At 40.3% G+C, this 13,274-nt stretch overlaps 1 protein-coding gene across 4 annotated transcripts in view; it reads left to right on the top strand.

The window, feature by feature from the left end:
* The window catches only part of LOC126237506 (monocarboxylate transporter 14-like), a 314,416-nt gene that overhangs the window by 190,073 nt on the left and 111,069 nt on the right, over positions 1-13,274 (top strand). For 2 of the 4 annotated variants that reach the window (XM_049947666.1, XM_049947663.1), the window contains exon 1: positions 10,607-10,718. The exons of 1 other annotated variant lie outside the window; for it this stretch is intronic. The gene's annotated coding sequence lies outside the window, so the exon portion shown is untranslated. Of the gene's footprint in view, positions 1-10,383; positions 10,511-10,606; positions 10,719-13,274 lie in introns of those variants that run through there. One more of the 4 variants, XM_049947664.1, reaches the window with a different exon arrangement.

Raw genomic sequence — 13,274 nt, 5'->3', positions numbered from 1 at the left:
TTTGTAGGTTCCATCATTAGACACACATTTTGCAAATTTTACGCCGATTACGCTTACAGTACAAACTGTTTGAACACAACTTGCATATGAGTTCATTATTCGGCAAGTGCTTCTGCAGGAAAAACCGTAAAAATACTGAAGGAAGCTTCTGATTTATGATATGTGCAACCGTACCTATTGTTTAGTAATACAGAGCGGATATGTCCGCAAAACTGAATAGACAGTACGACGCTTTTATAAATACTCGAGGTCACTACTCGACTCACTGTGCGTATTCATATGATCGCTGTTGTGAAATAAATTTACAGGTCGTTGATAATTTGGGGATCGACTTGTAGGCAAACGATAAAACTTGTATCTTTCGAGAAATTTTATACCTCTCCTTACCTGAAGGTCGCCTTATACGGCGAAATACTGTAGCAGATATTCCAACTGTCTATGTTACATCTCGTTCCCTTAAAGAGCAGCCCTCTGTATTACCTACATTTATCGTGAATTAACTCTGTTTTTGAGTTTGTTAACAACTGCACTTAATTTCAAAACGTTTTAGGAAACTAGTAGTTATTACCAAAGGTTTTGTGTCGTTTAAGGCAACTCGTTTTGTGTGTCTGCTTCAGTTCTTATAGGAAATTAGCAATTTTTTTAGCTCGACAGATTAAATGGTAATAAGTAGACTTGAATTAAAGTTATTTTTTCACTGTCCTTTAATACATGGGGGCACCAGCCAAAATGCAGTCCCACTAAGAATGCTGTTCTCAAACATGGGATGAGTTGGTTGACGTCCGTAGCGGTTGGAAATCGACATGACTACTGTCAAACTATTCGCAGCTGCTGCCAATCGGTGTGTTGGAAGAGCTCCCGAGAGTCATGTACGTGTGATACCCGTACCAGAGGCACCTCAAGTACTATCCTCTTCTATGGATCCTGTCTCCTCTGCAGAAAGTTCAGAATCTGTCATTACTTGTCCATCTGTGTGCGAGTGGCGCCTCAGTGGCAGATCTAGGCGTCCTGTATAGGATGGACAGGGACCAGGGAGGACTCGGGGTTTTGTACCGATCCCCCTAACCAACAAGTTTGAGGTGCAATCTTTCACTGAAACTGAGTCAGTGGGACTGACTCATTTCACCTGTTTTGGAGGCATATGTTGTGACCGGTGTGAAGAGGAGGCAAACGCGAATGGGTAGGGATTTATTAATCGCTGGCAGTTCAAACGTACAGCGAACGGTGGTACCCCTTAGGGACAGGAAAGGACACCATGTGCACTCGGTGTGTATGCCTTGGGACCTCATTCAACATGCTGAAAAGGCTACTCCAGCAGCCACTGATGGAACAGGGTGCAACCAACTGCAGATTGTGGCGCACTTGGAAAAAATTATGCCTGTTGTCTGGATTACGAGGTCATCCTTGGGTCATTCCAGCGAATAGCAGATAATGTGGAGAAGACCAGTCTTGTGCATGGAGTTTCTACGAAGCTGACAATTTGCAGCATTGTCCCCAGAACTGATCGTGGCCCTTAGGTTCTGAGTCGAGTGGATGGACTGAACTTCAAAGATTCTGTGACAAGCTAGACTTCGACTTCCTGGACTTGCGCCATAGGGTTGAGAACTGTAGGTTTCCCCTAAATGGGTTAGGTGTGCAGTAAAAATCAGAGGCTGTTACTTAGGTAGCTAACTGCGTGCGGGGTGCACAGAAGGGTTTTTCAGATTAGGCGACTCTCCATCCAATTCAGATAACGATAGCTGTAGGAAACCTGAAAGAGGCAATGTGAGATCGAAAGAAATACTCCCACAGACGAGCGTATTAAAATTGTAACTGTTAACTGCCGAAGTCTTCGCAACAAAGTGTCAGAGTTACCAACGCTCCTGAAAAGCAGTGAAGCTCACATAATACAAGGTACAGAAAGCTGGCTGAAACCTGACATTGGTAGCAGTGAGATTTCTGGGGAATATTTAAGTGTGTATCGAAAGGGTAGGCTAATATGAAATGGAGGTCTTGTGTTTGTAACGGCGTACAAGACGCCCAGATCCACCGAAGTAGAAACTGAGGCTGCATGTAAAATTGTTTGGGCAAGACTCAATGTCAGGGGTGAGCACACAGTGGTACCTGGATCCTTCAATCAGCCACCACACTCATCTCCTGATGTAACAGAGAACTGTACGTACAGAACACATCAGTTAGCTTGTACTTTAGTTCCCCAATCATACTGTAACCATTGGTTGAGTCTTTAATCATCCAACAACTAATTGGGAAAATTACAGTTTTGTTAGTGGTGGGTGTGATAAGACGTCGCGTACAACATAACTAAACGCCTTCTCTGAAAACTACCTAAACAGATAGTTAGGAACCCTACTCAAGTTGTTGTTGTGGTCTTCAGTCCTGAGACTGGTTTGATGCAGCTCTCCATGCTACTCTATCCTGTGCAAGCTTCTTCATCTCCCAGTACCTACTGCAACCTAAATCCTTCTGAATCTGCTTGGTGTATTCATCTCTTGGTCTCCCTCTATGATTTTTACCCTCCACGCTGCCCTCCAATACTAAACTGGTGATCCCTTAATGCCTCAGAACATGTCCTACCAACCGATCCCTTCTTCTAGTCAAGTTGTGCCACAAACTTCTCTTCTCCCCAATCCTATTCAACACCTCCTCATTAGTTATGTGATCTACCTACCTAATCTTCAGCATTCTTCTGTAGCACCACATTTCGAAAGCTTCTATTCTCTTCTTGTCTAAACTATTTATCGTCCATGTTTCACTTCCATACATGGCTACACTCCATACAAATACTTTCAGAAACGACTTCCTAACACTTAGATCAATACTCGATGTTAACAAATTTCTCTTCTTCAGAAACGCTTTTCTTGCCATTGCCACTCCACATTTTATATCCTCTCTACTTCGACCATCATCAGTTATTTTGCTCCCCAAATAGCAAAACTCCTTTACTACTTTAAGTGTCTCATTTCCTAATCTAATTCCCTCAGCATCGCCCGATTTAATTCGGCTACATTCCATAATCCTCGTTTTGCTTTTGTTGATGTTCATCTTATACCCTCCTTTCAAGACACTGTCCATTCCGCTCAACTGCTCTTCCAAGTCCTTTGCTGTCTCTGACAGAATTACAATGTCATCGGCGAACCTCAAAGTTTTTATTTCTTCTCCATGGATTTTAATACCTACTCCGAATTTTTCTTTTGTTTCCTTCACTGCTTGCTCAATATACAGATTGAATAACATCGGGGAGAGGCTACAACCCTGTCTCACTCCCTTCCCAACCACTGCTTCCCTTTCATGCCCCTCAACTCTTATAACTGCCATTTGGTTTCTATACAAATTGTAAATAGCCTTTCGCTCCCTATATTTTACCCCTGCCACCTTCAGAATTTGAAAGAGAGTATTCCAGTCAACATTGTCAAAAGCTTTCTGTAAGTCTACAAATGCTGGAAACGTAGGTTTGACTTTCCTTAATCTTTCTTCTAAGATAAATTGTAAGGTCAGTATTGCCTCACGTGTTCCAATATTTTTACGGAATCCAAACTGATCTTCCCCAAGGTCGGCTTCTACTAGTTTTTCCATTCGTCTGTAAAGTATTCGCGTTAGTATTTTGCAGCCGTGACTTATTAAAATGATAGTTCGGTAATTTTCACATCTGTCAACACCTGCTTTCTTTGGGATTGGGATTATTATATTCTTCTTGAAGTCTGTGGGTATTTCGCCTGTCTTATACATCTTGCTCACCAGATGGTAGAGTTTTGTCAGGACTGGCTCTCCCAAGGCCACTGACGGCCTTCTAATGGAATGTTGTCTACTCCCGGGGCCTTGTTTCGACTCAGGTCTTTCAGTGCTCTGTCGAACTCTTCACGCAGTATTATATCTCCCATTTCATCTTCATCTACATCCTCTTCCATTTCCATAATATTGTCCTCAAGTACATCGCCCTTGTATAGACCCTCTATATACTCCTTCCACCTTTCTGCTTTCCCTTCTTTACTTAGAACTGGGTTTCCATCTGAGCTCTCGATATTCATACAAGTGGTTCTCTTTTCTCCAAAGGTCACTTTAATTTTCCTGTAGGCAGTATCTATATTACCCCTAGTGAGATAAGCCTCTACATCCTTACATTTATCCTCTAGCCATCCCTGATTAGCCATTTTGCACTTCCTGTCGATCTCATTTTTGAGACGTTTTTATTCGTTTTTGCCTGCTTCATTTACTGCGTTTTTATATTTTCTCCTTTCATCAATTAAATTCAGTATTTCTTCTGTTACCCAAGGATTTCTATTAGCCCTCGTCTTTTTACCTACTTGATCGTCTGCTGCCTTCACTACTTCATCCCTCAGAGCTACCCATTCTTCTTGTACTGTATTTCTTTCCCCCATTCCTGTCAATTGTTCCCTTATGTTCTCCCTGAAACTCTGTACAACCTCTGGTTTAGTCAGTTTATCCAGGTCCCGTCTCCTTAAATTCCCACCTTTTTGCAGTTTCTTCAGTTTTAATCTACAGTTCATAACCAATAGAATCTGTTCAGAGTCCACATCTGCCCCTGGAAATGTCTTACAATTTAAAACCTGGTTCCTAAATCTCTGTCTTACCATTATATAATCTATATGATACCTTTTAGTATCTCCAGGGCTCTTCCATGTATACAACCTTCTTTCATGATTCTTGAACCAAGTGTTAGCTATGATTAATTTATGCTCTGCACAAAATTGTACCAGACGGCTTCCTCTTTCATTTCTTACCCCCAATCCATATTCGCCTACTACGTTTCCTTCTCTGCCTTTTCCTACTACCGAATTCCAGTCACCCATGACTATTAAATTTTCGTCTCCCTTCACTATCTGAATAATTTCTTTTATTTCATCATACATTTCTTCAATTTCTTCGTCATCTGCAGAGCTAGTTGGCATATAAGCTTGTACTACTGTAGTAGGCGTGGGCTTCGTGTCTATCTTGGCCACAATAATGCTTTCACTATGCTGTTTGTAGTAGCTTAACCGCATTCCTATTTTTTGATTCATTATTAAACCTACTCCTGCATTACCACTCTTTGACTTTGTATTTACAACCCTGTATTCGCCTGACCAAAAGTCTTGTTCCTCCTGCCACCGAACTTCACTAATTCCCATTATATCTAACTTTAACCTATCCATTTCCCTTTTTAAATTTTCTAACCTACCTGCCCGATTAAGGGATCTGACATTCCACGCTCCGATCCGTAGAACGCCAGTTTTCTTTCTCCTGATAACGACGTCCTCTTGAGTAGTCCCCGCCCGGAGATCCGAATGGGGGACTATTTTATCTCCGGAATATTTTACCCAAGAGGACACCATCATCATTAACCACACAGTAAAGCTGCATGCCCTCGGGAAAAATTACGGCTGTAGTTTCACCTTGCTTTCAACCGTTCGCAGTACCAGCACAGCAAGGCCGTTTTGGTTAGTGTTACAGGACCGGATCAGTCAATCATCCAGACTGTTGCCCCTGCAACTACTGAAAAGGCTGCTGCCCCTCTTCAGAAACCACGCGTTTGTCTGGCCTCTCAACAGATACCCCTCTGTTGTGGTTGCACCTACGGTACGGCTATCTGTGTCGCTGAGGCACGCAAGCCTCTCCACCAACGGCAAGGTCCATGGTTCATGGGGGAGGCCCCTACTCAAGATAAAAATATATTCTATCTAATGGCAACAAATAGACCCAACCTCTTTGAAGCTGTCCACATCGAAACTGGTGCCAGTGACCATGACTCGGTTGTGGAATCACCCCAAGAAACTAACTTTGCCAAATTCGTTCTAACCACGCCGATCCTGCGATCGCTGCGGGACTATGGTGTTAGCGAAAGAAGAAGAATATATAGGCTCAGTAAAATAGATAAAAAAATCAGTAGTGCCATAACTCAATGAGGAACTTGAAACTTTCAGCACAGGGTAGGAGCATGTAGAGGAACTATGGTTCAATATAAAAGAATATTTGACCATGCAATGGATAGATATGTACCCAATAATCCATCGTAGATCCCTCGAACAAAAAACCACGAGTAGTTCTTAGGAAAAAAAGCACAGGCCATACCCGTCTACAAGAAGGGTAATTGAAGTGATCCACGAAACTGCCGTCCAATATTCTTGACACTGATTTGTTGTAGAATTTTAGGATGTATTCTGAGCTCAAACATGATGGGGTATCTCGAATAGAATAACCTCCTCAATGCCAAACTGTATGGATTCCGAAAACGCCGAACAAGTGAAACACAACTCGCGCTTTTCTCACATGACATACTGAAAGCTTTGGATCAAGGCAGTCGGGTATATGCAGCATTCCTTGATTTCCGAAAAGAATTCTGCACCACACCTACGCTTATTGTCGAAAGTATAATCATACGGGGCATCAAGTGAAATTTGTGACTGCATTGGGGACTTTTTGATGGGGAGGACACAGCATGTTATCTTGGATGGACAGGCATCGTCAGATGTAGAAGTAACTGCAGTTGTGCCCCAGGTAAGTGTTTTAGGATCCTTCTTGTTCGTGTTTTATATTAATGCCGTTGCAGGCAATATTAATAGCAACTTCAGACTTTTTGCAGATAATGCATTTATCTATAATGAAGTATTGTCGAAAGAAGCTGTTTAAATATTCAGTCGGATCTTGATAAGATTTCAAAGTGGTGCAAAAATTGGCAACTTGCTTTAAATGTTCAGAAATGGAAAATTGTGCACTTCATAAAACGAAAGAACGTATAATATCAATGAGTCACAGTTGGAATAGGCCAACTCATACAAATACGTGGGTGTAACTTTTCGTAGGGATATGAAATGGAATGATCACACAGACTCTGTCGAAGGTAAAGCAGGTGGTAGACATCGTTTTATTGGTAGATTACTGGGGAAGTGCAATCGGTCTACAAAGGAGATTGCTTACAAATCACTCGTGCGGCTAGTTCCAGAAATTATTCACGTGTGTGGGACCTATGCCAAAGAGGACTAACAGGCGATATTGAACATATACGGACAAGGGCAGCACAAATGGTCACAGGTTTGTTTGATCCGTGGCAGAGGGTCACAGAGATAGTGAAGGAGCTGAACTGGAAGACTCTTGATGATAGACGTAAACCATCCCTAGAAAGTCTGTTACCAAAGGTTTAAGAACCGTCTTTAAATGATGACTCTAGGAATATACTACAACCCTCTACGTATCACATACAGGTACATACGGATCGTGAGGATATGGTCAGAATAATTACTGCACTCATATAGGCATTCAAGCAATTATTCTTTCCGCACTCCATACATGAATGGAAGAAACCCTAGTAACTGGCACAATAAGAGTACCCTCTGCAATGCACTTCACGGTGGTTTGTAGAGTATAAATGTAGATGTAGACTATTGACACATGCGTTTATCGAACAATAGCCATTTGCTTGTGGGGCTGTTTTCTGTAATTTTGGGATATCTGTCAGCGGGACCAGATTTCGAAGATTTAAATTTTGTGTCTTGCATTGCACTTCGTACGTCACCCACCAATGTCAAAATATTTCGCAACACCTTACGTATAGTGTGAAAGTTACTCCAAAACTGAGGTTCAGTTTGATCAATTGGTTTGCACGTGTGCACACTTGTTTGACAAACCAGTAGACATCAAACATCAATTTTGACAAACACATTTGATCGCTTGCAGTATCCTTTATCCTGATATCCTTTCAGCCTGACAAGCGACGGGAATGTGGAACTGCATCAAACCAATCTTGGGTTTGTTAACCGAAGCGTGTGTGCCACTTGTGTTTATTTAATTCAAAAAAACTAACCAATAATACCGAGAAGACACATCAAGTTGCTGACAGGCACGACAAAAAACACTCACGAATGCTTTTGGCCACAGCCTTCGTCAGTAAAAGAGACTCTCTCCCTCACACACACACACACACACACACACACAAGAAAGTACACCTCAAACATACACGACCACCGATTCCGGCATCTCGGGCCGGATGGTTTAAATTGTCTGTTAATTGCGTCTTTTAATTGTGCCTGTGTGCAACTTGACGTGTCGTCTTTACGGTAAGTAGCAATATGTCTTTTCCTACATTGTTGATATTCCTACTTGGAGTTTTCATTGTTCAGGAATACAAAGAATAGTTCCCACGCAAAGGTTAGCGAAGAACTAACGGAATTGGTAGAAAACTGCTGTCGTATTACTCGTATCTACAGTTGTACTCTTTCTTGTTCTTTCTGATTCAACTTTCCTCACCTAAATACATACTCCGGAAGCCACCGTGGTGAATGGCGGAGGACACTTCTAGTCATTTCCTTTCCTGTACACTCACAAATGGAGCGAGGGATAAACGAATGTCCTCCGTACGAGCCCTGATTTCTGTATCTTGTCTTCACGGTCCTTACGCGATATATACGTTAGTGGCAGTAGAATCGGTTTGCAGTCAGCTTTGAATTCCGGTTCTCTCTGTTGGTTGCACAAGACAACACAGACCTTATTATACTTCCTTAACGATCTCTCTATCGTCTGGGTGCTAACCGTAAAGAATAATGAAAAGACGCTCTTCAAGACACGCCAAACTGCCAGAGAACGGATTATTGTGCGTGACAGTATACACTCATTGCATTTTAAGGAATTCGATTGTAACTGTGCTTCAAGCAAGATGTCACAGTGTTTCAAGAATCACTAACCTTTCGGGAACGGAGAGCTTCATGTTGAAATTCTGCCGTACGGGTTAAACTTTTCCGTGATTTCGAAAAGAAAGAACTCCATGCGAAAGCCATGGTGGATTTAATAAAGTCCTGGTGAATTCCTCATTATGTCCTTTTCCGCATCGATCTCTATATGGAGATGCTTTTAGCCCTAACCTTCATTTCTCCTTTGCATATTTAATGCTGCGTCGATTCATTTAACGATGGTCATCACTGAACTACAAGGCTAAGGATTTTTGTTATAAAATAAAAGGTTAAGGCACGATTCGATCTGTGTGAGACACTGAACGCTGACTCCACGTGTATAAGGAAGAATGAATGTTGAATTTCATAATAAGTTCAAATGTGTGTGAAATCTTATGGGACTTAACTGCTAAGGTCATCAGTCCCTAAGCTTACGCACTACTTAATCTAAATTATCCTAAGGACAAACACACACACACACATGCCCGAGGGAGGACTCGAACATCCACCGGGACCGGTCTTAATAAGTCCTTTCGATGAAATTTTAAAATTTATTCGGTTTTGGATGTTTTTTATTGCACTTTGCCCATCGTTCATGAATGGAATTCTGTTTATTTATCAATTTTCATCTTAAGTATTCTTTTGAGGGAAATGTTTGCTGAAAATTTTACTTTTCTGAATTACATATTTCCAGAACGGATTGCTGTTACCAAGGGTTTCAGGCACTTGTACAACGAATCGAGACAGTTGTAAGTACCGACACGAAAGTAATTGTATTTACTCGATCATTCTTCCAAAATAAATAGTTTTCAAATCACGAAACTGAAACAACAATGTAAAAAATATCATCACTGGCATTAACAAAGTAAAAAAAAAAATCGTTTCACAAGGAATTCTGAAACGTAGGCTAGCAGATGAGTTTACAGCTAATTTCTGAAGTGACATTAGTATGGCATTATGAACGTACTTTGATACAAACGAGGGAAAAAAAAGACTTCATTCAGTTACAGAAATCAGACATGACATGTAACTGAACAATTCCTTAGTGCTTTTTGCGATTCTCATGGATTTCTGGTTTTCTACAAAAGATTTTATAGCGTGTGGCAGACGTTTAGAAGAAATATTAACAACAGTTACATTAGCGTAGCTGCGGTAGATCTCTCACTTTACGACCTGGTGGTCTCACAAAAGCCAAAATGAAAGGCGAAGAGTAAAAGATGTGGTGTCGTGAAGTACGAGGATTCCAAGTGTTGCCCATATGATACAGTTTTGGTTTTCGGATTTTTCCGTAGAAGCCTGATTTGGAACATTAAAGTAAATTTTTCCATTTATTGTGAATTGACAAACGACAGCAATGTTGGGACACAATAATTAAACCGTTGTGTACAGAGTCTTCGGCTACAATTCCATGTAAAACTACATTATTGGATAAAGGTTCTTGTCTACACTGAATCCGGAACTGACTTCGACAATGCGAGGAATATAATCTTTATGTATACGATGCTGCTTATTTGATTCCGACAGCCACATCGTAGGTTTCAGATCCAGCATGATTCATTGCTTTGCATTCCCAATTTCTCAGTCTGCTACAGATGGAGAAGAAAATTAAACTGCAGCGCATTATTTCGTCGCGCGCCTGTAATCGAAGAATTAGTTCCGCAAGTCACCGCAGAGGCTCCTACGCCAGCGATAGTACCGCCACGGCGACTTTTGCTAGCCGTCAGTCGTAACAACTGACACTGCTGCGTGAGTGACACTTCGTTGCTAGTTTCGAAGATAGGTGAGTGGTCTTTCACAAGAAAAACCGTCCTTAGCGTCAAGGGCAGCACACCTGCAGTTTGTGGATGAGCCACGTAAGTTATTGCCATCTTCATTAGCCTAAACTTAATTGTAGCAGTGTTTGAATGCTCCTGTGTGACTGCAACCCGCCTAGCCAACAACTGTAACCTCTTGATATGTGGTGTCTTTGAGTAAGGCTTTATGTGCATTCTTCTATAGCGAAAATTAGTGCTTTGTACGGTAATGAGTGTGTTGAGAAACGTCAACAATGAAATGTTGCAGGTAAATTTGCTTGAATCTATGAAGACTATCTCAAGACATATTTTTTCGGTTTTGTTAACATATCAACAATCTTGTGCTCTTACGAAACTAAGTCTCGAATCACCCTGTTATTGTTGTTGATCTGTACTCTGAGATGCGCTGCGAAATATTTTGAATAGTACGCCCAGTATAGCTTTTCTTTCCACATAGGAAATAAATATTGCATCAGTAAGTAGGAAATACATATTGCATCAGTAAGTAGCTAACATTTTATTCGAACTCTACGAAACTGACAGTGTATTAATCTAACGTTTGTGATGTTGAGTTCCTCAGTGATGTCAGGACGGTAGACAAAACTGTTCGTGAAAAGAAACTCAGCAGAGGAAAATGTGAGAAACTAAGTGACAGACATTATTTACACAAGCCCACAAAACGTCCAGGTTTTTAATAGTACCGTAGCAATGTTTATGTTAGTGGCTGTTCGGACGGATCTCGGCTCGGCTCTGACACCTTTGTCAGGCTGACATACATTATTTTGCAATAACTATTTTTATTGTCAGTGATAACTCCCTGTCTTGAATGGAGAATCCGGAGTATAATTTCGGAGTGTATGCTACTTTTAATGAACAATTGATTTGTGTACTATTGTGATTATTCTTTGAATTAGTTAATAATTTTCAGTTTCCCATTTTCTTTCATAATGCTTCATCTTATAATTTGAAAGTAGTGCAATGCAACCGTGAAGTGTCGAGTGTGCTGAGAATTTCAACTTTCAAAGAGAATGCAACTGTCATTGATATCCTTCATGCTTCATTTGTGTACTCATAAATTGAAATAACTCTTGAGAATTAGTCTCTCTCTCTCTCTCTCTCTCTCTCTCTGTGTGTGTGTGTGTGTGTGTGTGTGTGTGTGTGTGTGTGTGTGTGAAATGAACATATTAATCTGTGTATGTTAGCTTTTATAAGAATGTTTATTTGGAAGTGTACCGTGCACGTACTGTGAGCTGTGTGTTTATAATGATAATACAAAGTTCTAACTTAATTCAGTCTACCAATGGTTTCTTTGGTTAGCCCATTTGTGTAAGGCTGGATCTCTGCAATGATGGGTATTGGATAGGTAATTAGTTAATGTTGTATGTAAATTTGGTTGTTACATAAATAGTAATGTTTGTATTTTGTACTTGCGATGCTTGCTGTTGTTTATGCAATACAAAATTGACAAATGATCTCAACTTTTGGCTAAAAAATGTCCATTATTTTTAAGGATATGTGCACATAAGATAGCGAGCATGTTGGAATGATATTCATTAGGGTGATTTTCAGTTGTGGACTGGGGGAATTAGACATTGGAGCATAACCCATCATCGCAGTTGAGTATAGTACAAATTACTAAATAATTGGAAGCTAGTAATGTGTGGGCGTTAGTACAAACTTTCAACGTAGTTGTGTAGTGAATGTCAATCACTGCTGCAAGTACCAGTATAAATGCATATGCTGTGTTGCTTTTATGCATGATTACATAGGAAAGATGGGATAATAAGGTAGTATAGATTTCTAATAATATAGAATACATATGATGCACCTTACTGGTAATGACATTAATGGGATCACCAGGTGATGGTAGTAGGTTGCCCAAGTATGTTGTGCTTCTGAAATTACCTTTTGGTGCTCTATATTGAATATTTGCTTACCGACGCTTTTTTAACAAATTCCTGGGGGTTAGTGAACAGCAGCCCATATTACTTGTTATCTACTCTCCTGCTGTTTATGGTCTTCCATCTACTTTGTTACTACTACTACTTTCTTTTTACTATTTTTCCAACTTTCAAATTCAGTTATATGCCACTCATTCATGTCTCTTAATTTGTTTTTGTGCAACAGATTTCAAAAATATAAGCTAATAACCTATCCACTATAATGCATTCCCTCTATTATTCTACAGTACTGAAAACTTTGGCATGTGGTGGTATGTGGTCAGCTGAACCTACAAATGCCAGGTATTGGCTTTGTCTCATAATTTGATTATTTTGCTATGTGGTGTCATATGCTTACAAATAAAAAGAGAATAACACACTATAAATATTTGTTTTGTGTCTGTGTTAGTTTTTGGCAAGTTAACAGCAATACTGATCTATACCATAGCCTGAGGTCTAGATTAGGTTGAAAAGCAAATGGTCAGTTATGAGTAGTTGAAGTGGTATCAAACACTTCAGCTAATCTGTGCTGTGTGTGTACTTCAGATGTGTGTCTCTGTATTACTGAGTTTCTTCATAGTCCTGCTTTTTCTTCTATTCTTCTGATTTATTTCCTTTATGCAAAGGTTTATCCTCTTGCTGTAAGTGCAGTACCCTCTCATAGAAACTTACTGTATTCAGTTTCTCAGATAAAATTTGTTGTTCATTAGTTCATGTAGGATAACTGTGTGGACTTCTCAAGTATGAGTTAGCAACTTGCAGAATGGCTTGAACAAAAATTGTCTTGTTTTAATTCCCGTAGCTCTGAAAAGATGATAGAAGTAGGTATGTGTTGTAGGTGTTGAAAAACAGCTGAAATCGTTAAAACTGAACAACGCCCCAAG

The sequence above is a fragment of the Schistocerca nitens genome, chromosome 2 (assembly GCF_023898315.1).
Source record: "Schistocerca nitens isolate TAMUIC-IGC-003100 chromosome 2, iqSchNite1.1, whole genome shotgun sequence".
NCBI lineage: Eukaryota > Metazoa > Arthropoda > Insecta > Orthoptera > Acrididae > Schistocerca > Schistocerca nitens.
The sequence above is the reverse complement of the archived record's forward strand: the minus strand, read 5'-3'. Positions and strand labels throughout refer to the sequence as shown.